The 26135-nt window shown below is 53.6% G+C and overlaps 1 protein-coding gene across 8 annotated transcripts in view; it reads right to left on the bottom strand.

The window, feature by feature from the left end:
- Window positions 1-25867, bottom strand: part of GULP1 (GULP PTB domain containing engulfment adaptor 1) — a 200951-nt gene extending 175084 nt beyond the window's left edge. For all 8 annotated transcript variants that reach the window (XM_080671163.1, XM_080671167.1, XM_080671168.1 and 5 more), the window contains exon 1: window positions 25474-25867. The gene's annotated coding sequence lies outside the window, so the exon portion shown is untranslated. The remainder of the gene's footprint in view (window positions 1-25473) is intronic.
- Between the last annotated feature and the right edge of the window lie 268 nt (window positions 25868-26135).

The following is a 26135-nucleotide window of genomic DNA, read 5'->3' as shown; positions in this document are numbered from 1 at the left end:
CTCAGATTCTTCGGGTTACTGTGTGAATAAACTTAAACAGCCCTCCTTCATAGATCGGCGGTTACTGCTCCTTCAAACGCGTATTTACGGCCACTGGGACGTGGTGTGTGAGGAGCGGAGTCCCTAGAACGGGAAGAACAGACAGAAACCACCCCCCGGTCCCTCTGGGGCAGCCCCGGAGAACAGACCAGAAACCAGACATGCCTGACTCGACCCCCCGGCCTCCCCTGCACAGAGCTGGCATCCACACGGAAACAGGTGACGGTTAGCGGCACAACGGCAGGTGGGGAGACGGGAGACGGCGCACGCCGCGGCCCAGGGTCAGCGGAGAGCCAGGAGCCTCGGGGAGAGGCGATCGGTGAGCTGCACCTGGAAGGGAGTGTCCGTACGAACAGACACATTTCTGCTGGATCCCAAGGAGAGTGAAGTGGAGGAGAAGACAACAAAAGCAAAGGTGAGATGTCCCGAGGACTCATGACTGTCCAGCTTCCGTGGAGCAGAAGGTGACGGGGTTAGGATGCTCTCCAGGCCCCGCCCGCTGTCCCAAAGGGTAACAGAGCCTCTTTTCACAGCTGCATCGTATCCATGGTGGGAATGCCCCCCCGCCCCAACTCCGCTGTCTCATCCACTCACCTACTGACGGGCACCTGGGCTGTTTCCGGATCTCCGCTATCGTACATCGTGCTGCTTAGCTCTTGTACACCCGTGTATTTTTTTCTGATTGGTGTTTTGGGGAGTTTGGGACATATTCCCACAAGTGGGGTCGCTGGGTCCAACTGAGAAAGACAAGTATCCCGTGATCTCACTTCCGTGTGGGATCTAATGAACAGAATGAACTGACCCACAAGATAAGACCCGAAGCAGGAAGGCATGGAACAGACGGACCTGCCTCGATGTGGGGGTGGGTGTCAGGGAGAGACAAACCGAAGAACATAGATACTTATATGCACGGCCCACGGACACGGGCAATCGGGGGGTGAAGACCTGGGGGGGGCGGGGAGAGGTGGAGGCTGGGAGGGGGGATATGGGAGACATCCATAATACTATCAGCAATGAAAAATATATTAAAGAAAAAGAAGAATGCCCTGACTGGTGTGGCTCAGTGGATAGAGCGTCGGCCTGTGGACTGAAGGGTCCCGGGTTCGATTCCGGTCAAGGGCATGTACCTTGGTTGTGGGCACATCCCCAGTGGGAGGTGTGCAGGAGGAAGCTGAACAATATTTCTCTCTCAACCATGTTTCTGACTCTCCATTGCTCTCCCTTCCTCTCTGTAAAAAATCAATAAAATATATTTATTTTTTTTAAATATATTTTATTGGTATTTTACAGAGAGGAAGGGAGAGGGATAGAGAGCTAGAAACATCCATGAGAGAGAAACATCGATCAGCTGCCTCCTGCACACCTCCCACTGGGGATGTGCCCACAACCAAGGTACATACCCTTGACCGGAATCGAACCCGGGACCCTTCAGTCCGCAGGCCGATGCTCTATCCACTGAGCCAACCGGTTTTGGCAATAAAATATATTTAAAAAAAGAAAAAAAAAAAAGAAAAGTAAGAAGATCAGGGGGACGTATGAGGACCGCGGCCCGTGGTGGTGGGAACAGAGAGCGGAGACAGAGGTTTGCGGACAGTGAGGTGCTGAAGGCTCGGGGCAGGTGGACAGGACCAGGCCGGCGACGAACTGGAGAGCAAGTGCCCAAGGCCGGGACAAACGTAGGACCTGCAAGCCAGGAGGCCACAGGGCGTGAAGGCCGAAGAGGTGTCGGGACGGAAACAGCCCCTGCACCGCACCGCTCGCTCCGAGGCCACATCTTACATCTCACTCCTGGGGCGTGACGCTCACGGAGCAGTTTCCCTCCATCCCACCCGAGGACTTTCCGCCCGGGCTGGCTCCTGCCCACAGCCCCTCAATGCGAGACTGGACAGGAAAGACGGTTTCACGTTGGCCGGTGTGGCTCAGTGGGTAGAGAGTCTAATAACACCATACACGGATGAACGAAAGCAGGCCCAGAGTCAGAGACTGGACAGGAAAGACGGTTTCACGTTGGCCGGTGTGGCTCAGTGGGTAGAGAGTCTAATAACACCATACACGGATGAACGAAAGCAGGCCCAGAGTCAGAGACTGGACAGGAAAGACGGTTTCACGTTGGCCGGTGTGGCTCAGTGGGTAGAGAGTCTAATAACACCATACACGGATGAACGAAAGCAGGCCCAGAGTCAGAGACTGGACAGGAAAGACGGTTTCACGTTGGCCGGTGTGGCTCAGTGGGTAGAGAGTCTAATAACACCATACACGGATGAACGAAAACAGGCCCAGAGTCAGAGACTGGACAGGAAAGACGGTTTCACGTTGGCCGGTGTGGCTCAGTGGGTAGAGAGTCTAATAACACCATACACGGATGAACGAAAACAGGCCCAGAGTCAGAGAAGCGTGGGACGGACGGGCACCACTCCGAGGGGAGGCAGGGGAAGCTGGGAAGAGATCCACCGAAGAACCTATATGTGTCTCTGCATGACCCCCGGCCACGGACCATGGGTGGTGAGGGCCTGAGTGGGGCGTGGGGGCGGGCTAGCCAGGGTCAGTGGGGGAAAAAGGGGACGTAGGCAATACTTCCAACAATAAAGATTAAAAAGGAAAAAGAATTGCCAAAACCGGTGTGGCTCAGTGGATAGAGCGTCAGCCTGTGGACTGAAAGGTCTCAGGTTCGATTCCGGTCAAGGGCATGTACCTTGGTTGCGGGCACATCCCCAGTGGGAGGTGTGCAGGAGGCAGCTGATCGATGTTTCTCTCTCATCGATGTTTCTAACTCTCTCTCTCCTTTCCTCTCTGTAAAAAAATCAATAAAATATATATATATTTAAAAAAAAAAAGAAAATGAATAGCTACAAATCTGGAGTACAGCACACCAGCATGAATATTATAGCAGCCGAGGCGACACGTGGGGTTTACTGCTGCCCCGTGGAAATGGAGAACTGAGCAATCTTACGCACTTACTCGGGGTGTCCTGAAGTTTAGGTCACGACAACAGAACAAAATGAAGAGGCCAGTGACGTCCCTTGACAGCCTCAGCTAAGCCCACGCCGACCTCCCCCTCCCCCCTCCCCCCACAGAGCTCTAAGACATACATGTGTTATACTCAGTTATATTCTACGATGGCTATTATTTTACTGAGGCCACAGCGTATGAAGTTGCAAAAAAAAAAGTAGAAGAATTTTTGGTAGTGTTCTAGAAAATTCCCACTTGTATACCCTGAAGCCGCTGCGATCAGAGGGCAGGTTTTATAATGCACAAATTCCCGCAAATCGTGTTTCCCAAAACGTGGCCGACGATTCCCGAGTGACCTTTCCTAGAACCCCTTTTATTTCACGAACACTCCAGACCATGATATATTTCCCTTTTAAAGGCACTTAGGTTTTCGGAAAGGTTTATTTAACATAAATGTAATAAAAGCTGTACACGGGATACCCAGATATTGCCAGTGGTGCCATGAAGACTTAACTGTGAGAACAGTTTTAGGATGACACAGTCCACGTAGATTTTAATGTCCACTAAACTCAGCGGACAGGTCAGTACTGCCAAGGTGGAGAAATCCTACACTCAGTTCATCATCGTCAAACATGCTCTAAAATGCTAGGGTCAGCCCTGACCGGTGTGGCTCCATGGACAGAGCGTCGGCCTGTGGACTGAAGGGTCCCGGGTTCGATTCCGGTCAAGGGCGTGTACCTTGGTTGCAGGCACATCCCCAGTAGGAGGTGTGCAGGAGGCGGCTGATCGATGTTTCTCTCTCATCGATGTTTCTAGCTCTCTATCCCTCTCCCTTCCTCTCTGTAAAAAATAAATAAATAAAATAAATAAAATAAAATGTCAGGGTCAAAAGCAGGAGAAGATAGGAAAAGCCCAGGAGGTCAGCTGAGAAGGAAAACAAGATTAAAAAAAAAAATCAAAGTGAGTTAAGGACAAACCTGCAGTATTGTAACTCGTGGACCGTATGGCTAACATGGGGCCAACCAGCAGTGATCACAAACACACAGAAAGAACGTACGGGGCCGACCTCACAAACACGTACAGAAGGAAGATGAACAGCTGTTTTCTCAAGCTATGACTCTGGCTCATTGATGAATAAACTGACTTTTACGTAATTATTCCACTCTCTCTGGACACGATGCCCATTTCTCAGCGATGCTATGCAAAAATAAAAAATAAAAAAAGCTAGGTGTGGCTCAGTGGATGGAGCGTCAGCTTGCGGACTGAAGGGTCCCGGGTTCGATTCCGGTCAAGGGCGTGTACCTTGGTTGCAGGCACATCCCCAGTAGGAGGTGTGCAGGAGGCGGCTGATCGATGTTCCTCTCTCATCGATGTTTCTAACTCTCTATCCCTCTCCCTTCCTCTCTGTAATAATCAATAAAATATATTTTAAAAAATAAAATTAAAAAAAAGCTAGAATAACTCAGAGAGACACACATTGGCGGCAGTGATAACTACTTGGGTAAATTGTCCAAATAACAGTGACCTCGGGTTACACAAATCACATTACTGAATTTCAAAATATGTGTTGTCTTCCAACCCAGGTTAAAGGAGCATGCCTCATGCTCTCATTATCGATTCTGTAACATGAAGGTGTGTGTGCTCTTAAATGGCCAGGATTGGTGCTGGAATGATACACACGGACCTGGAGCCGCTGCACCTCGGGAGGGGTGCGGGGTGAGGGCACGAAGGGAAACGTTCATGTCTTGCTCTCTGGATCCTGGGAGGGTCTGGGTCTTTTAGAAGAGAAACACAATCATGTGTAATAACTTAATTTTTTTCTTAAGAATGAGTTTTCCCAAAAGCAAAAGGCAAAAATTCTGTTATAATCTGTAAACGCTTCATACAAATATCTTCCTTTGTACGAGATACAAATTGTTTAAAAGCTCCAGGAACAGCTTTCCTCATCCTCCCAAAGAGGAAATTGCTGGAGAAATCCTACAGAGCTGATTCCATAGGTTCACATTTTTTTTTAAATATATCTTATTGATATTTCACAGAGAGGAAGGGCGAGGGACAGAGAGTTAGAAACATCGATGAGAGAGAAACATCGATCAGCTGCCTCCTGCACACCTCCCACTGGGGATGTGCCCGCAACCAAGGTACATGCCCTTGACCGGAATCGAACCCGGGGCCCTTCCGTCCGCAGGCCGACGCTCTATCCACTGAGCCACACCGGCTAGGGCCATAGGTTCACATTTTTTAAGAAACCAAACATCACTCGTAAATTAGATGATGCACTGAGCGAGCTCCATCCCCACGGATGGGGTTCACCCCAGGAAAGAGCTGGATGTCTCCGGCACGTGGCCCACGACTGGACTCCCCGTGGGGAAAGGAATCGCTGACACCGTGGGGCCTGCCATTCTCAGCCAGGGAGAAGCCTGGGACCGCAGCCCCGGGGGGCCGCCAGGGTCTCTAAAGCGTGCGACACGGGACTGCTCGGCCAGGCGCCAACCTCTTCCCCTTAGATTATCAAACTAAACAATGACAGCCACCAACACAACAACGGCTGGCCGCTGAGAATAAGCCAAAGTCACGCCTATCTTTTTTGTCAGATCAGCAAAAAAAAAAAAAATTGTGTTGGTGTGCCACAGATTTTTACCATCAGTCTGTGCGTCATGAGATGGGGAAAGTTGAAAACCGCTGTATTAGACCACGGACGACATGTTCAGAAACTCACAAGGTCTCCTAATAGTTATAAAAACGCCACGGCATCTCTGAAACGGATTCCACAGCTGCCTGGCAACCTTCGCCAGGGGTTCTCCGCGTCACGGGACCGCGCAGTCAACGAGCAGCTCAAGAAACACTTAGCCGAAACCGGTGTGGCTCAATGGATAGAGCGTCGGCCTGCGGACGGAAGGGTCCCGGGTTCGATTCCGGTCAAGGGCATGCACCTTGGTGGCAGGCACATCCCCAGTGGGAGGTGTGCAGGAGGCAGCTGATCGATGTTTCTCTCTCATCGATGTTTCTATCTCTCTATCCCTCTCCCTTCCTCTCTGTAAGAAATCAATAAAATATATATATAAAAAAAGAAACACTCAGACTTCTCTCTGTCTGCTTTACTTCATCCTGAGCAGGAGCAACTGCCCTGCTGTTTTATGGTTGTTTTTTCTCGTTTATTAACGTATTTTATGGGACACAAAATGAATGAGAAGAAAATCAGTCATCTCATCTGACGGCGAGCATCATAAAGTTTCTCCCTCATCAATTACAGTAATTGAAAATGAATAGCCAGGTGAAATTTTGGCCGGTGCTGAAGATTATCTTGCCAAGGTGCCAAAAAGAAACAATGAGAAACTAGAAATGAAAAGGCCGCGGTCATAAAATCCATGTTGTTATGGAACTATAACTTGGTTCTCAGAAAAAAGTATAGTGCATCTTCTATGCACTATATATATATATAAAAGTATATATATATGTATACACTGAGTGGCCAGATTATTATGATCTCTGAACACATAATAATCTGGCCACTCAGTGTATATCCTATATAATAATCCTATATAATAAAAGGCTAATATGCAAATTGTCCCCTCGACCAGGAGTTCGACCAGCAGGCAGGCCGGCCAATCACCCATGTCCCCTCCCCCTGGCCAGGCTGGCCGGACCCCACCCATGCACAAATTCATGCACCTGGCCTCTAATACACACATACACACACACACACACACACACACACACATACACTGAGTGGCCAGATTATTATGCGTTCAGAGATGATAATAATCTGGCCACTCAGTATATATATATAATTTATATAATTTTATATAAATTATAATTTGTATAATTTATAAAATTATATATATAATTTTAAAAATTACACTGTAAACATGTCTTTATAAAACATATACTGAGTCATACAATCATATAACCAGGTACTTTATTATATGTTATAAATAAAATAAGTGTCCACGCCCTAGCCAGTTTGGCTCAGTGGATAGAGCGCCGGCCTGTGGACTCAGGAGTCCCAGGTTCGATTGCCAGTCAGGGCACCTGCCTGGGTTGCAGGCTAGATCCCCAGTAGGGGGCGTGCAGGAGGCAGCCCATCAATGATTCCCTCTCATCATTGATGTTTCTATCTCTTTCCCTCTCCCTTCCTCTCTGAAATCAATAAAAACATATTTTAAGAAAGTGTCCAAGTGTTCAAGGGGAGTTATACATTAATATGATATCCATTAATAACTCAACATGTTTACTCCTATTTCTCCTACTTGATTAGCAAGTGGCATTTTTCAAAACAAACGTTTTGACAAGTTGGAGAAATACACTTGAAATAATGTAGACGATATGAACATAAACCCCTGTAACTATTCCAACGACAAACGTGTGCAAACCGAGTTACTATTAAATTACGCTAATTATCTTGGTGGTCACCAATCCTTAGGATCTGCCCCCCACATCAGCAACGGCAATGCCAGTGGATCGGACGGCGTCCACTACATTCGGCTCCCAGGATATTGTGTAAAAATGCAATTTCCATCTCCTTCAGTCTCAGCATGTTCCAACTCAATCTGGAAGAAACGTGATTTTAGGACTGAACGGCTCACAGAGGCGTAACCGCAGGTATCATCTTAAACAGTCACAGAAAAACAGGCCCTGGCCCTGGCCGGTGTGGCTAAGTGGTTAGAACGTGGCTCTCACCCCCATGAGTCACAGGTTCGATTTGTGGTCAAGGCCACGTACCTGGATGGCAGGCTCAACCCCCAGCCCTGGTCAGGCACGTGCTGGAAGTAACCAACAGATGTGTCTCTCTCACATCTATGTTTCTCTCTCTCTCTCTGCCCCCCTCCCCTTCTCTCCCTTCCCCTCTCTACAAGTCAATGGGAAAAATATCCTTAGGTGAGGATTAACAACAACAAAAATGATTTTTTCTCCCAAAAATGACTTTCAGAAAGGAAAAGCAGGCAGGAAGGACCCTGTCGCTCCTCCCCGCGGCGTGCGAGGAGGGAGCGAGAGGCAAGGAGACAGCGCGGAGCTGCTGGCCGGGTGCGGAGTCCAGGTGGTTTGTGCTGATGCATCGGAGATAAAAACTGACTTTCCAAGGACCCGCCCTCAGGGGACACCCGGGGTGAAGGCCGTGCTGGACAGGCGTGGCCTTGCCCGCATTCACCCTCCAGCACCTGCATCTTTCTAACAGCGCACCCCCCCCCAGGCGTTATTTCGGTGTCTGCGTGTCTGATGAGGCACACCTTCTCTGAAGAGCCTGAATTCCCTGTTTCTCCGGCCCTCGTCCCCTAGCTGAGTGCTTCCCGGCCGGCCTCTGCTCGGGTCTGGGTGGCCTGGGAGAAGGAAGTTCACAGCCATCCTGCTCCTTCCTGCGGGCCTTCCACGTTCCCCTCCCCACCCCACCAGCCCCTCCCTTCACCCCTCCCCACCCCACCAGCCCCTCCCTTCACCCCTCCCCACCCCACCAGCCCCTCCCTTCACCCCTCCCCACCCCACCAGCCCCTCCCTTCACCGAGACTAACCCGCTCGGCAAGGGTCGCCCAAGAACCAGACGTGTAAGAGTCCAGAGCTAACACAGCACTAAAAACAAGGACAGGCCCTGACCGGTGTGGCTCAGTGGATAGAGCGTCGGCCTGCGGACGGAAGGGTCCCGGGTTCGATTCCGGTCAAGGGCATGGACCTTGGTTGCGGGCACATCCCCAGTAGGAGGTGTGCAGGAGGCGGCTGATGGATGTCTCTCTCTCATCGATGTTTCTAACTCTCTATCCCTCTCCCTTCCTCTCTGTAAAAAAATCAATAAAATATATTAAAAAAACAAACAAAACAAAACAACAACAAAAAAACACCAGATCATTAGAGTCTGCAGAGGGGCCCTGGCCTGACTCTTCCTCAGAAAACTCTTTAAAAAAAATAAAAATAAAAATAAAGACGACGACAGGATGTGCAAAGAGTCGGTTTCAGTACCGTCTCCAAGAACAGTATCTAAGTGAATTTCTAAAAACCCGTTTATATGCATTTCTATTTCCCTTTTTATGAGATTTTCTAAAAAGAATAAAATGAGAAGCCTTAGGTATCTTCTGAAGTCCTGGTTTTGAAAGAAAAGCTCGTGACAGGAAGAGGGAAAGGGGGGCACGCTGTCCTGGGATTACACTGAAGGAGCTACCTAAGAAGACTTGAGTAAGAAGGTGTGCGGTCTAGTCAGTGCCCAGCTCTCTGAATTCTTTTTTTTTTTTAAATATATTTTATTGATTTTTTACAGAGAGGAAGGGAGAGGGATAGAGAGTTAGAAACATCGATGAGAGAGAAACATCGATCAGCTGCCTCCTGCACACCTCCTAATGGGGATGTGCCCGCAACCAAGGTACATGCCCCTGACCGGAATCGAACCCGGGACCCTTCAGTCCGCAGGCCGACACTCTATCCACTGAGCCACACCGGTCAGGACGAGGCTGAGCTTTTCTAACAGACGCCAGAGATTCTGACGCAGTAGGACCAGGGCAGGCCTGGGTACCTGCATTTTAAACAAATTCCACAGGTGACTTTGATGGGTACTCAGGTTTGATAACTTTAGACCAGTACAGTTTCTTTTTTAATGGATAGAGAGGAAGGGAGAGGGAGAGAGATACATCCATGAGGAGAGAGAATCACTGATCTGCTGCCTCCTGCACACCTCCCACTGGGGATGTGCCCGCAACCAAGGTACATGCCCTTGACCGGAATCGAACCCGGGACCCCTCAGTCCGCAGGCCGACGCTCTATCCACTGAGCCAAACCGGTTAGAGCTCTCTGAATTCTTTATTCTTCCACTGAGTTACTGTCTCAACATCATCTAAGAATACAAAAATGTTTAATATATAAATACAGTCAACAAACAGGTGCAGGTTTATCATAGAATAATAAAATGCTTCACTAAGTAATAGTAACATAATTTAATAGTAAATAGTTTCCAATGATCTAGAAAAATCCATTTAGTCAAAACTGGTTGTATCCCCTCCTATTGCTTACATTCACACTGGCATGGGCGTCAGCAAAGCCAACAGGAAGTCACAGACCAGCGGTCGGCAAACTCATTCGTCCACAGAGCCAAATACCAACAGCACAATGATTGAAATTTCTTTGGAGAGCCACATGTTTTAAACTTAAACGTCTTCTAACGCCACTTCTTCAACACAGACTCGCCCAGGCCGTGGTATTTTGTGGAAGAGCCACACTCCAGGGGCCAGAGAGCCGCGTGTGGCTCGCGGGCCGCAGTTTGCCGACCACGGTTCTGGGAGACTGCTCGCCCCATTTAAATGTCAATTACTGGCATGGTTGGTCCTTAAAAATCTCCTTTTTCAATGTCTCAAGCTATAGACAAGCCTGGGCCAGCTTCTGTAATGGACATGGCCCACGGCTACGCACCTTCCCCGACGGGTAACAGCGATGCTAGCGCTTAACAGGGAGCTGGAAAACTCCAGAAGGAGCAGAGAGGGCAGAGACAGAGCCACACCGTGGTTTGCAGCCACCGGTTTGCAGCCACCGGTTTGCAGCCACGGAGTAAACCCTCGCTTCCCTAAACCAAGGACCCTTCAGAGTGAATGGCTGGCACGTCTCCCCCCCCACCCCAGCCAGAGGGTAAATAGCTGACACCTCCCACATCAGGGAGACAGACAGCAGAAACCCAGTCACTGCCATCTGCCCACCGCGCCCGAGGACAGACAGATGAAGAGCAACAACCCCATTTGGGGACATCAGCATAAAGCTGATGAATACTTTACTGATCCACCCCCGAGACTCCCCTAAACACCCAGACTTTGAACCCCCGGATCTGAAGGCCCCAGCGCACTCTCCCTTCCCCCTCTCCTGCCCCGCCCCCCACATAACCCCTAATCTGGAAGGGACTCCAGAGGAGCAGTGGGCAGCGACAGCTCCTCCCGGCAACCCTCCCCCCCCCAGCTGGTCTCCAAGGCCCCCTTTTCCCGACTCCCCGTGAGCATCAGTCCAGCCGGCTCTCCCCCCGCTCCATGCCCCTCCTGCCTCCCTGTCCGGAGTGTGTCTGCGGCGGCCCTACGTTCTCGCTGGCTTCCTCCAACTTGGTCGCTCGACTGACATCTCCGTCAAGAAGACGGGATGAGGTCTTGTCGCTCGCTGTCTCCTGGGAAAGTCACCGACCAGCGCCACTGACTGCTGCTGGCCGCTCCGTCCCGCCCCGGGCCGGGACCGAGGGTGACACGCTTCACGCCTTCCCGCCCAGGCCCCCCGCACACACCGCCCGACACGCAGGCCGAGAGGTGGCTCCGATCCAGCCGCAGAGGCAGTTTCAGGAGCCGATTCCTGATGCTCAGAGGCCTCCGGACAGCCTGGTGAGAGCAAGGAACGCTCACGCTGGGCGCTCTCAGCCCAGCAGACCGCGTGGGCTCGAAACCCTCGGGGACAGGGACACGCAGGGCGAGTGGCTAAGCGACGAAACCCCGCTCCTTCCATGGAGACCCTGCTGTGTCCCTCGGTGACCCTGCTCCTTCCATGGAGACCCTGCTCGTGTCCCTCGGTGACCCTGCTCTTCCATGGAGACCCTGCTGTGTCCCTCGGTGACCCTGCTCCTTCCATGGAGACCCTGCTGTGTCCCTCGGTGACCCTGCTCCTTCCATGGAGACCCTGCTGTGTCCCTCGGTGACCCTGCTCCTTCCATGGAGACCCTGCTGTGTCCCTCGGTGACGCTGCTCCTTCCATGGAGACCCTGCTCGTGTCCCTCGGTGACCCCGAAGGTGCTGCGTCGCCTCACTCCACATTCAGGAACAAAGCTCTGGGGGTGCGGAGCCACCTGCCCAAGACCCTGAGCTAGACAACGCTGGAGCCAGAAGCAAGGCCACCCCCGGGGGACACAACTGCTCGGGCCCGTGGACCCGCCTCGCAGTGCGTCTCCATCCCTCACCGGGGTCTCCCCCAGATCCCTGCTCCTCAGGGGCCGGGGGGTCTCCCCCAGGGAGAGGCGGGCGCCCTTCCCTCACCCCTTGCCCTAACCCTCCCCTGAAGCACGCAGGAGGTGCCCTATGGTGAGGCTGCGAACCCTAAACGCCATCCATAGTCTCGCTGCGTTTCTCTCTTGTTCAGAAAATCCCTTCTGGTGTGGGCTCACACGTTCACGGAGACAGGCCGAGGAAAGGGGGGGCAGCTGCCCAGAAACAAAGTGAGGCGGGGACCACGGTCACTCCCCCTGGTGACTCCTGCGCACGTGGAAGCTGGGGTTTGGATGTCGGGGACACTGGGCTCTGCCTCACGTTCTACGGGCTGTGCGCCAGGTTCGGTTTCCTAGTAACATCTCCAAAGGAGGCCGGCAGAGCCCCTTTGGAGCCCTGTCCGTCCAGGAAATTCATATCCAGCACTGTCTCCAAGAGAACGCGGCCCCCCTTAACCGGGCGGGGCGGGGCGGGCAGCCCTGATCTGCGAGGGGAAGGCATGCAGGGACAGCCCCTCTGAGAACAATCGCCCCTGAGATCGGCCCTGGGCATTTCCCGGTCTCTCCCTGGAACGGAGGTCGTGATCTCATAGCACAAGCATCTCAGGCGCCTTCAGCACTTCCAGACCCCCCAGGGGCGTCCCTGAGCCGCCCCGCCTGGAAGGTCTGGTTGGTGATGTGGGGTAGCTCCATTAGCAACCACTCTCCCAGGCCTCTCACTTCCCTCTGCTGCCTCTGTCCCTGCCCAACCAGATCCCGATGGCAGGCTCTGGGCACCCACATGGCCACCAGGTCTCACACCACAGACTGCTCTTTCTTCTCCACCCCTCACGTCCCCCCTTGGTCCCCCCCACCCCCCGCTACCTCCCCCCCTCCCCCATGCCCTGCCAGCCTGCCCTGTGGCCCCTGGTGGTCACTAGGTCTGTTAGCCGTGCCTGGTGTCCTTGTCCCCACCTCCTGCACGAGCACCCTAAAACACCCCCTCCTGCCCATTCTCAGCGGCAGGTCCGTCCTACCGCCTTTAGAGCCGGGACGCGGACTCAGAGGGGTCTCCACGCTGGGGCCCGGCGCATTACCCAATCCCCAGAAATCACACTGGAGAACACCCTGGCAGAAAATAAGTAAACTGCTCATCGTCGTTCCAGCGGACCCGGGCGTTAGGAAACCAGTTCTTGCTGCGTTTACGTTTACCAGAGACTGCAGCTCTGATAGCTGTGAATGCACCTGCGCTTCCCTCTGCTCCCACTGCACCCCCCTCCGCTTTAAAGTTCAACAGCGATAAGAGCGTTTTATCGCTTTATCGGACTCCGAGCTCCACATGACTCAGCCCCAGCACTGAGGTTCCTTGATGCCTTTCAAGGCATGTTTACGTTCCCAACACACTGAACACCCCGCACACCCAAACCACAGTGATGCAGCTCCATGAACTGATCATGGGAGGGATTTACATCTCCAATCGCTTTATTTTTATTGAGTAATGCTTTTTTTTTCTCTCTAGGATAAGGATCTGCTTTGTTCAATTTTTTTTTCTTAACACCAGGACCCATCCCAGCACCACTGGCAAAGAGAAGCTGGCTCTGGGTCTGCCTTTAGCGATGTATTCCGTGTCTCAGAGTGTGCCTTGTAGAGTCTACAATGTGGGGGAAATAATTTTGCATTGGGAAGCTTCAAGTCCAAGCGAGGCGGAGCTGTCTTCCCCGGCTATCTATTTATCTACCTGTAATGACTTTTCAAAATGCAGAGTCTCGAAGACCAAGGGCCGCACAGCAATCACGTCCCAGAACACGCCTGCGGTATGCATAGAATTCATCCACCGCAGAATGAATTCAGTTAGGGTGACTGACCTATGTACTGTATTGAAAACTAGAATTTGCGGAGTTGAGTAATACAATACGTTTACAGAGTAACATCTCTAATTATATCCGAAGTATACAGAACCCAAGTGGGGCAGGAGCGTGAGAAGCCAGGAAAATTCCCGGGAGAGCAGAATGGGGAAACTGAGGCAGGGACCTGGACAAACTGGTGAGCCATTTCCAGCAGGTCCGGAAGTTCACCTCCCCGGAGACAGCATTGGGGCCTCGGTGGTATGTCAGCTCCAGGCCCAGAAAAGCAGCGACATCAGGACCAGCCTCAAGGACGAAGGACCCCCTGCCCTGGCACTGACCAATCAGGGGAGCCCACGACCTTAAAAGGACACACTGGGCCGCTGATGCCTATTCTGCTGAGACCGCCCCTAAAACCGCCCCTAAACTCCCAGCCACCACAAACCCTCCAGCACAGGGCCCAGTGCGCTCTCCCTCCCGGGGTACTCCGGAACCTTCCGCTTCCCCTCACCTTCCCCCGCAGCGTGCATCTCCTGAACTCTGAGGGACCCCAGGAGAGACTTGCAATAGCTGCTCATCCAGGCTAACCGCCCCCCCCCCCACCCCCAACCTGTCCGCAGGCCCTTTTTCTCTGACTTTCAGGAGCTAAAGCCGCCCCACTGGGCTCTCCTGCTGCTGCTGCTGCTGCTGCTTCCATCCTCGGCCTTCCTCATTCATCCCAGCCGCAATCCACGTCCTCTCAGAGGCACCTGGACTCGCGCTGGGAACTCTTTCCCGCACGAAGTCAAGAACCCACACACCACTGGCCCGGCCCAGACCCACTCTGGACCCTGTCCCCTTTCTGCTAACACAAGTAGTCTGTACGTTTTCTTTCTTTTCTTTTAAAACTTTTTATTTATGGATTTTGAGAGAGAGAGAGGAACAGGAGGGAGGGAGAGAGAGAGAGAGAGAGAGAGAGAGAGAGAGAGAGAGGGGAACAGGAGGGACAGAGACAGAGAGAGAGAGAGAGAGGAACAGGAGGGACAGAGAGAGAGAGAAGAACAGGAGGGAGGGAGGGAGGGAGAGAGGGGGGGGGACAAGAGGGAGGGAGGGAGGGAGGGAGAGAGAGAGGGGAACAGGAGGTGGGGGGGACAGAAGGGAGGGAGGGAGAGAGAGACAAACATTGACTTGGTTGTTCCCCTTACTCACACACTCATTCATTGGTGCTTCTCGGATGTGCCCTGACCTGGAAGAGAACCCACAACCTCACAGCATCGGGACGATGCTGCCGGCCAGGCCTATACCTGTTATTTAATAACCTAAGCCAGTGGTCGGCAAACTCGTTCGTCCACAGAGCCAAATATCAACAGGACAACGATTGACATTTCTTTGGAGAGCCAGATTTTTTAAACATAAACTTCTTCTAACGCCACGTATTCAACATGGACTCGCCCAGGCCGTGGTATTTTGTGGAAGAGCCACACTCCAGGGGCCAAAGAGCGGCCTGTGGCTCGCGAGCCGCGGTTTGCCGACCACGGGCCTAAGCGATTTCCGAAAATGTTTATTTCAAACCAGAATGCCACTTACTAACTGTGCCAATGAAGACACCGTCTCAAACAACTGAATTCCTAGTTCAAGCTGGTTTGGAAGGTAAAGGAAGTCATGACGTCACACACAAGCGAACTCAGAAACAGGACAGGCTGACTCGGGGGCCAGCAGCGCCGTCAGGTAAGCGGCTCTCTGCGCGTCTCGCCCCATCCTAAGGCCCTTGTTTTGTCCTCCGCGGGTCTCCTTGGGCACAGCAGGCAACCCTGCAGCCACTGCCAGCATCGGCTCCCACAGGACCCGGGGAAGGGCGGGGATGTGCCCCCTCACCACTGTCTCCTCCCGAGCATACATGATCCTCCTGGCCCACCTCCCCGCGTGTCCGCTCACGGAACTATTAGCCATGACTGAACCAAGGCACGAGGCCGCCTCAGCAACCAATCCCTGGCAGTCACTAAAGTCTTATTTTAAAAAGCTTGAGATATAGCTACCTACCTATAGACATATCCACCTATAAAAAATAACATCTTGAAGCAGGTATAATCATTTGTATATTTTCAAACTAGTGGTAAACGTAAAAATAATTCAGACTATGTGCAGCCAGAGCAATAAGACATGGCAACAAACATCTACAACTTCCAGGGGTCCTCAGACTTTTTAAACGGTGGGCCAGTTCACGGTCCCTCAGACCATGGGAGGGCCGGACTATAGTTAAAAAAAAAAAAAAAAAAAAAAACTATTGCCAAAACCGGTTTGGCTCAGTGGATAGAGCGTCAGCCTGTGGACTGAAAGGTCCCAGGTTCGATTCCGGTCAAGGGCATGTAACTTGGTTGCGGGCACATCCCCAGTAGGGGGTGTGCAGGAGGCAGCTGATCGATGTTTCTCTCTCATCGATGTTTCTGACTCTCTATCCCTCTCCCTTCCTCTCTGTAAAAAATCAATAAAATATATTTAAAAAAAAAAAAAAAACTATGAACAAATTCCTATGCGCACTGCGGGCCCGGGACGCGTCGCCTGCTAAGCAGGACAGGCAGCGGCCCCCGGCGGGCCGGATCCATGTCCTCGGCGGGCCGCAGGTGGCCCGCGGGCCGTAGTTTATGAGGACCCCTGTCAGGTGACAAGTGCTATCAAGAGTATTGTTCATGCATGTGTGCATGCGTGTGTGTGTATGTGTGTGTGTGTTCCTACAGTCAAAACTGAAAAGGAACTCCATGTAATTAGGTGTTTATGAAAGTAATGATGTTATTGTTTCCTATCCAGGTTCAAGGGCCCTCCAGAGCAGGGCATGGAGAGCCCACTCCGATCCTGTGATTCCGATCACACGCTAATTAGATCTGGAGAAATGGAAAAAGGAAGACAAAGAAGACGGCCGTTTGGAACGATAACTAATACGGTTCAAGCTCTTACACTTCTCTGAGCGACTCAGGAAGAGAGCCTGGCTGGGGTGGCTCCGTGGTTGAACCAGGAGGTCAGGGTTCTGTTCCCGGTCAGGGCACAGGCCCGGGTGGCAGGCTGGACCCCCAGGAGGGGGCGTGCAGGAGGCAGGCGATCCATGATTCTCTCCCATCATGGATGCTTCTGTCCCTCTCTCCTCTGAAATCGTGAAAACACACATAAAAAAAAAACGTGCAGGCAGAAAGGCGAAAAACCTCCCCAGTTCCAACGTCGGCGAGTCTCCCTGTCAAACAGCGTCCGTGGCTCCACACTCCTGGTCTCTGCCACGTGCTGTGTCTTCGCTTTCTCCCTGCGCTGCCTGCCTGCCTGGTCTCCATCCTTCGCCCAGGAGCCCCTGCACCCTTCCCTCCCAGCCACGGCCGCCCTTCCCGGGGAGGAGGGAGGTGAGGAGTGAGCCCCTCCCCGCTGCCGCTCAGGCCCACAGGGACAGCACAGGCTCTATCTATGTCAGCCCATGTAAGTTCACCTGGGATCGGTCCCTGTTGCTACTGAAAAGGGCCCCACTAGCCCCGTCCGGAGCTCAGTGGGCCCGAGTGTGGTCCCCATTCACCACGGATGCGGGTTCGATCTCCAGGGCACTACAAGGAGCAAAGCCATGAGCACAACACGCAGGGGCGGGACAGCAAGTGGGTGAACAGAACTTGTTTAAAAAGTGCCCAACTATAAAACAAAAGGAGTGGTGCTCCATAAACATGTACTTAATCCAACCGGATCTTGCAAGAATCCCTTCCTTTGTTGGCTCATGGTTTAAGCGTAGTTACATTTTCCAGAGTGAGAGGGAGCGATTGCAGCGTTCATGACAAATCAGAAGAAAAGCGGGTATCATGTTGAACAAGGAAGAAGTCCCAAAGGGTTACTCCATCAGTCACCGAACGTTTTTAAAGCCCCTCGGCGCGGTAGGAAATGTCACATGTACAGATTCATCACATCGGGCTCAGTCTCCTTAATTTAAGCAGCTGAGCCTGACCTGTCACAGGCTTAATTCAGTAAGGGCTCGTCCTTCAGAAAGGATTAAAGACAATATTGGCAATAGAATAGTGCTTTTTTAAAAAAATATATTTGTATTGACTTCAGAGAGGAAGGGAGAAAGAGAGAGAGAAACATCCATGATGAGAGAATCATTAGCTGCCTCCTGCTCGTCCCCCAAGTGGGGATTGAGACCACAACCCGGGGATGTGCCCTGACAGGGAATCGATCGTGACCTCCTGGTTGGTAGGCTGACACTCAACCACTGAGCCACACCGGCCGGGATGTAGTAGTTATTATTCGCTGCTGTTAACAATTGTAAGGCTTTTCTCCTACACCAGCGGTCCGCAAACTCATTCGTCCACAGAGACAAATATCCACAGCACAACGATTGAAATTTCTTTGGAGAGCCACATTTTTTTTATAAACTTAAACTTCTTCTAACGCCACTTCTTCAACATAGACTCGCCCTGCCCTAACCAGTTTGGCTCAGTGGATAGAGCGTCGGCCTGCAGACTAAAGGGTCCCGGGTTCGATTCCGGTCAAGGGCATGTACCTTGGTTGTGGGCACATCCCCGGTGGGAGGTGTGCAGGAGGCAGCTGATTGATGTTTCTCTCTCATCGATGTTTCTAACTCTCTATTCCTCTCCCTTGCTCTCTGTAAAAAATCAATAAAATATATTTTTTTAAAAAAACAGACTCGCCCAGGCCGTGGTATTTTGTGGAATAGCCACACTCAAGGGGCCAGAGAGCCGCATGTGGCTCGTGAGCCGCAGTTTGCCGACCACTGTCCTACACATTCAGACTCACAGTGGAGACACTGAAACAGAAATAATAATGCACAGCATTTCAAAACAATACCTACTCTGAAATGTCAATAGGGTTTTGCCATTTCAGGTGACATTCAGAGAATTTCGAAGACAGTTCATTACGTCAATGGGAGTCCTTAACAATGCTCTCACACTACGTTTTGCCAGACTACACTGCACGAGCCGCGTCCTCTTACGAACGGTACTCGGCTGAAATTAATTTGGTTACACAACTGTCCTCTCCGAACCGCCAGGCTCTCTGTGTTTATGTGCACCGCCAGCCGTGGTCAGCATTGGCGCTGGAGATTTTTATGATTCAGAAATAGATCCTCAAGGAGGTGGTAGGAAAGTTGCACCATCGGCTAAAACATCCCGCGTTGACCATGGCCGTGCCTCAACGGCAGACGCAAACTGAACGGAGTACAGAGACAAACATTCATGTTGACCTTTAAAACCCTTTACCAAGTACTGTGTCTCCTTAAATGAAACCCTTATCAGCACTGACCAGCCTGTGTTTTAACTTACCCACGTGGAAATCTAGGTAAAGGAGCCAGTGGCTGTTAAACATCTGACTTTAAAATATGGCCCTCCCGCCGAAACCGGTTTGGCTCAGTGGACAGAGCGTCGGCCTGCGGACTGAAGGGTCCCGGGTTCAATTCCGGTCAAGGGCATGTACCTTGGTTGCGGGCACATACCCAGTGGGAGGTGTGCAGGAGGCAGCTGATCGATGTTTCTCTTTCATCGATGTTTCTAGCTCTCTATCCCTCTCCCTTCCTCTCTGTGAAATATCAATAAAATATATATAAAAAAAAAAAATATGGCCCTCCCGGGACAGTTGTAAATCAACATTTAGCCCTCACCGGTGTGGCTCAGTGGATAGAGCGTCGGCCTGCGGACTGAAAGGTCCCGGGTTCGATTCCGGTCAAGGGCATGGACCTTGGTGGCGGGCACATCCCCAGTGGGAGGTGTGCAGGAAGCAGCTGATCGATGTTTCTCTCTCATCGATGTTTCTAACTCTCTATCTCTCTCCCTTCCTCTCTGTAAAAAAATCAATAAAATATATTTTTAAAAAAACCAAAACATTTAATTACCCCAAACTTGGAGATTTGCTACCACAGTACAGATGGTGCCATCCACTTTTTTTTAAAAAACAAAGATGCTGTCTCAGTTTAAAGGCAAACTGGAAAAGAGCTGCGTTATCATTTGATAGAACATCACATAACTATTTGAAAATGTCACACAGCCCAGTCCTTAACGATTCCGTGCACAGCTTGTGGCTGCTCTGTGGTTCTATTCCACCAAACCTCTCAGCCAGCAGCTGCTCAGTCACGTCAACGGCCATCGTCATGTCAACGAGAGGGCGGACCGAGCCCGAACCATTCCTCTGCTCTTCGCTGGCAGCTCTGGCCAAGTTCACATTCTCTGAAATTCTTGGAGGACTTGTGGTCGGAGTTTCAGGAAAAGGGGCCAAAGTAACATCTTCTAATTGTAAGAAAAAGCTGTACAATTGCAGGAAAACAGTGCACTTCCACAGGACCGTCCCTTCAATGCACCTTATAAACCGGCCAGGGGCGTGCACATTGGCCTGTGGCTCTACTTAAGGAAAGCAAAGAGGCCTGAGTGGGGGGGGGGGGGGGAGGCTGGCAGGGGGGGTGTGTGTGCTGGGGTTAGGAGATGAGCTGGTGTGTGTGGCATGCAGACTCTGGGCTAGGAGCAAGGGGCAGTTTCAGCCTCAGGCCCAAGAGAAACTCCTGCCCCTCGCAGTGGTCGGCAAACTCATGAGTCCACAGAGCCAAATATCTACAGGACCACGATGGAAATTCCTTCTGAGAGCCGAAAACCGACGTCTGCGCGTGGGCCACGAAGTTCCAATCACACTGGACGTGCGCGCCCGCACGTGGCATTTTGTGGAAGAGCCACACTCCAGGGGCCAAAGAGCCGCATGTGGCTCGCGAGCGAGCCGCAGTTTGCCGACCACTGATCTAGGGCGAGGACTCTGAATGAGGGGCCCAGACCTCATAATCAGAGAGAACCTCTTGAACTATCTCGGGGCGGGCGGGGCAAACTTGTTTATGGAGCCTCTGCTCCTGTCCCCAGGCCGTGACCCTGGGAAGCCCCGGAGGCACCCCCCTCCCCCCTCCCTCAGAATGTCTTTCCTTCAGCTTCCCCTCCACCTCTGAACCTCGGGTCTCCACTCCCTCTTGTAGGGTGGGGGGGTTCCCATCCAGAGGTATGTAAGGTTTGCTCCTTGCCACCCTGTCTCATGTCTATCTGAAGGCCAGACCGGCCCGAAGACCTGACAGTCACGTTTGTCCCCCCCGCTCCCCCAAAACCTCCTGACTCTGTCATCACCAGAGCCAAGAACCGAGAAGGTGGGTCACAGATCTTTCCCACCACTTCCTTCAACCTGTGCAAGTATAATTAAACCCTAAACATTCCTCTGTTCTTTAAAGAAGAAGAAAATCCACCGATCTCTAGCAACAGTAATCTGGAAAATACTTCAAATGGTTAAAATTGGCTCAGAAATATCAATTAATGGAAGTTACTTTTTTCTACCTATCACAAGTAGAGAAACACCAAAGGAAGGCATATACATTTATGTAAAGACAGAGCAAGAGAGAAAGTGGGGGGGGGGGGGAGGAGTCACCTACAGCAGGTGAGTTTCTACGTTATATTCATTCGGGACCTCCTCTTGGAAGGCATGTGACCAGGAAGTGTGTGCTTCTATCTGTAGCGTGTCATCTATAACATCTATGTGATATTAACAGCTAACAACAAACAGGAAAGAAAGGCAGCCCCGTCCCCCCCCCCCCCCCCGCCGCTCCCTAGACAGGCCCTCTGGGCTGCACCCCAGAAACATCGCGGTGTCATTTAAAATTCCTTTAAAAATGCGTGATCTTTGCAAGGTAGCACCGCAGGGAGTGGCCACCACAGCTATGACATACATTCACTTCCTCATCCACGTCCTGTGAGCGAACTGGGGCGGCCTTCCCGAAGCCATCCGTCCGGACACAACACTGAGAGGTGAGGCTGGCTCCCGAATTCACCGGAGCGGCATTATCCCAACGGAGACGGAAAACGAGCCCTTTTTCTCCGCCCTGATTACTGAGGCGACCGACGGTCTTCCCGTGAAAAATAACCCTGCTTGTGAGCATCGCGAGGGGAGCTGGCAACATTTTCTGAGCATAAAGCCAACGTAAAACCAGCCAATAACGGAGCTGGTTTTAAAAAAAAAAAGTATAAGCACCGTTCTCTAGCCTAACTCTGGAACAATGACTTGTAGCCATTATTGATAAAAATAAAGGTCCGATTTCCATTTCATGTCTCCCGTGCTTGAAAGAAACGAGATGTCTCGGTTCAAAGTCTATTACCATGTTCCCTCTTCCAATGTGAACATATTTAATCTCCCGTAGGAAAAAGTCGAAATTTCCTGATCTCGAATTGCATGAAGGCCCCAACACTATTAGATCCACCAGCCCCTGGTACGTTGCTTTTGAAATTAGTACCATGTTCTGATAAAGTCACATTTTTCCTCCTGTCGAAGTTTTAGGAGATGAAGGAATTAATTTAGAACATGCATCAGTCCCTACATGGCTCCTGCCTCTAACCCTCTCAGTTCTTAAGGAAGTCCGTTACGGCCACTGGAAAAAGGAAGTTTGGACATCATACATGTATTTTCGTCCCTCACGCGTTGTTTCCAAGAACAGAGCCAAACTCTGCAAATATATCTGTTACCATCTCAAAAAGACAAGCTTGAACTGAACTCAGAACGGGTCCCGAGGATAAACACAAAATGCAATACAAATGAAGGAATTTGCTGATTGTTCTTTTCTGTCTGAGAGAATGACTCAGCTTTAACCGTAACGCAATCTCACCCAAGAGGCTCCGAAATTAACATGTACTACCCTTTGTGGTCTCATCAAGCTTTAGCTACGCTCCACACGCAAAAGCAATGCTTTTTGTAAGTTAACGGCGGACATGCCCGCATTCTCTGCGTGCTCTCCACGGAAAGGCTACTATGTGATCGCTAGCATTTCAAGGGAACCGAGTCCGAGACCCTGACTTTTGTGCCTAAAAACCTATGAACCCAGGATTTCGTCGGTGTAATGCTCACGCGGGGCTGGTGATCACGGAAAGGAAGGTTTCTTTACTTTGCGAGACGTGGCAACAGGGGAATCACAGGCAAGCACGTTGCCAAGGGTGACCCACAGTCAACCCACACGGATACGCACAATCGCAGGCTCACCACCCAGAGGAGATGCAAGCCGCATTGTGCGCTTAACCATTCCGACCCCAGACCCACGGGAGTGGACCTACGTCCCTGACAGGGAAAAAATGGACGGACCCTTTCACTCCATAAAGGAAGGATCTGAACTGCAGAAAGGCCCTGAGCTCCTGGCTGCTCTGGAGCTCAGAAGCAGCAGGGCGTGGAGCGCCGGCCACGCGTTGAGGGAAACACGGAGATCCCGCACACGCTACCCCTGCAGGCGGAGAGCCAGGAGCTCCTTGCTTCAGGATCCCTTTCGACCAACACAGACAGACAGTGCTGGGCCCGTGACTTTAATTCCGTGACCCAAATCGGTGCCACGGGAGGGTTCCTCATTGAATTATTCCATTTAGGGGGAAACCATCTGCTCTCAGCTCCAGTCTCCCGTTCTCCCTGGCCATGAAAACAAAGAAGGTCAAGGTCGAGGGAGGGAAGTTTCAGCAAGCCCAGTCCCAGCTGAGGAGACACATGGTAACAAAGTGTGAGCCGCTGCAGCCTGGGCTGTTCCACTCCAGGGCAACCCACCAGGAGCCACCACCCCGCCTCCCCCAGCCCCTCAGGCCGCTCTGTGGCATAGCCCACCGCACTCCATGTCTAGTCTACTTTTTTTTTTAAAATATATTTTATTGATATTTTACAGAGAGGAAGGGAGAGAGATAGAGAGTTAGAAACATTGATGAGAGAGAAACATCGATCAGCTGCCTCCTGCACACCTCCCACTGGGGATGTGCCCGCCACCAAGGTACATGCCCTTGACCGGAATCGAACCCGGGACCCTTCAGTCCGCAGGCCGACGCTCCATCCACCGAGCCAAACCGGTCAGGGCAACTAGTTTACTTCTTTAAAAAAATGTATATTTGCATTGATTTCAGAGAGGAAGGGAGCGAGAGAGATGACACATCCATGAGGAGAGAGCATCCTGGATGGACTGCCTCCTGCACGCCCCACACTGGGGGACGGAGCCTGCAACCCTGGCCTGTGCCCTGCCTGGGGATCGAACCCCTGACCTCCTGGTTCCTGGGTCGCAGCTCAACCCCTGAGCCAGGCCGGCTGAGCTGTTTAGTTTCCTTTTTTTTTTTTTTGCCAAGAAGGCGGATCTTAGTCCTTGAAACATTCTCACTGCAAAAGAAATCCCTCGTTTAACCCCAGCGCACCCGACAGCTCCCTCCAAGGATGGGGCAAAGCTTCCCTTCTCCTTCCAGCCGGGCTCCGAGCGAGCTCCCCGGGCTGGGCCGCCGGCCGGGCCCCTCTTCCTGCCTGGTCAGCCCTAAAAACTCGGGGCCCCTCTGGCAGCTCAGCTCCAGGAGACTTCGGAGGATGCAGCGGGCCGTGCTGGCTCCCGGGCTGCGGCCGGCGAGGCTTGCAGTCCCAGACTGGGCGCTCCGGATGGTGGGGTTTCTAGCAAGGCTGCTCGGTTCGGCGGGGAGGCGGGGAGGTCTGCAAACCTGTCCCCCTCCTCTCAAAGCTGCTCCCCGCCTCCTCGCCTCCCCTGTAGCCCCCCCAGGACCCCCCTGGGTACCACAGACCCAGCATCGTGCACCGCGTCTCCCGCTGGGTCTTGGAAACGAACCAGCGGGGTCAGAACCAGAACCCTCTCCAAAAACTTTCACCCTCCGGTGCTGGCGCGACGTCGCTGCCTTTTTGAAAGCGGGTCCCCCCACCGATGCCTCGCCCCCTCCCTGGCCGATCGCAGGAGGCTCTGTCCGGCCCACAGCGGACGCGGGGCACGGGAATGTCGGGGTGCGAGCGCCAGAAGCCGAGCTCAGGCGGGACAGCCTCCATCCAGGACCCGGACCGGGCCGCGCGCAGAGCCGGGCCGCGGCCTCCCCTCCCGGGCGTGTCCGCACACTCAGTGGGCGCCCGGCCCGCACCCGCCCCATCCCCGCTCGGCCGGGCGCTGGCAGGTCCCATTCAGCAGCGTAAACACACCCCGAGAAAAGCTGCCGAGTTCGCGGGAGCCCCGAGGGGTGCGGGGTTCGGTGTGGGAAGGAGGCAGCCCCGGGGGAGGACCCGGTGGGAGCCGGGCCGGGGGGCCGGGAAACCAGGGTCTTCTCCCCTCCCGCCCGCGGTGCGCCCTCTCCTGCAGCGCCCGCCAGAGGAGCTTACGGGGACCCCCCCCCAGCCAAAGGGGACCCCGTGGGCGCCGCCCCCGAGCCTGGGCCCTCCCAGCCCCGCGCTTCCAACCATCCCCGGCCGCCTCCGCGCCCGCGCCTCCCCCCCGCCCCAGGCCCGCGCTCCGCCAACAAAAGGGAGGCTCCGCGGGAGAAGTTTCCCTCCTTCCCGGGGCGCTTCGCCGGGACCCAGCGATGCCTCGCCAGCTCCGTCCCGACGCCCCAGCCCGGCCCCAGCTCCGGCCCCCGCCGCCGGCGCAGCCCAAGTTGCCACAAAGGCTGGAGGGGGCTCCGCTCCGGGAGCCGGGGGCGCTGCGTCCCCACCTCGGGAGCGAGGCTCCCCGTCCCCCCCCCCCGCCCCCCGAAACACTGTGGTCAACAGGTCCCGGCCTCCGGCCCCGCGGGGGGGACGGCACCCACAGCCTCGCACGAGGTCCTCATTCTTGCAATCTGCGCTCGCAGCCCGCGCCCCCCGCGCCCTCCCTCCGGCCCCGCGCGGGGCAGACCTCCCGGGACGCCGGTTCCCAAGAGATGGCACGCTCCCCGCGGGCGGCCGGGCTGGCGGCCGGGACCCCCTCCTCCTCCCCGGTCGATCGCGGTCTCCTCGTACCTTAGTCGGATGCTGGCGGCCGGGCCGGGCAGGGGCGCGGAGAGCTGGGCGCCCTCCCCGCCGGGACCTCCGCTCCGCTCCGCTCCGACCTCCGCTCCGGCGAGGCCTCCCCGGGAGGCTCGGGCCCACGAGCAAAGTTTCTGCGCCTCCCGCCGCGGGGCTGACCCGGGGCCGGCCCCTCCCTCCGCCGCCTCCGAGCTCTCCCTCCGCTTCCCGAGCGGCTGGAGCCAAAAGCGGCGCTGGCGGCGGCCCGGCTGAGGCTGGGACTCCGGTCGCTGGGCTGGGGAGCGGTGGCTCCCCCTCTCGGCCAGAAGGGGACTCGCCCGGACTCCCGCGGCGCCCTCCCGGGGTCCCCGGGGACGCAGGGCGGAGGGGCGGGCGGGCGGCGAGGGGAACGCGGGAGCCTCCCGGCGGGAGCGAGGCCCCACCTCCCCGGGATGTGCCGGGAGACGCAGACACAATGCCCCCGCCCCCCGCGGCCAGCGTTCCTCTGGCGCCTCCTCCGCAGCCGATCGGCCGGCCGCCCTCCTCGCTCTCGGCTTCTAGGAGTTGAAAACGCTCCGCTGCTGCTTCGGGAGAACGGGCGGCCGGGGAAGCGCGAACACGACCCCGCTCCTTCCAGCCTGGACCCAGGACGCGGGGCCCCGGGTCACGGCTGCTCC

This window comes from Plecotus auritus (assembly GCF_963455305.1).
Source record: "Plecotus auritus genome assembly, chromosome: 5".
Classification (NCBI taxonomy): Eukaryota; Metazoa; Chordata; class Mammalia; order Chiroptera; family Vespertilionidae; genus Plecotus; species Plecotus auritus.
This window is presented reverse-complemented; position numbering and strand designations above follow the sequence as displayed.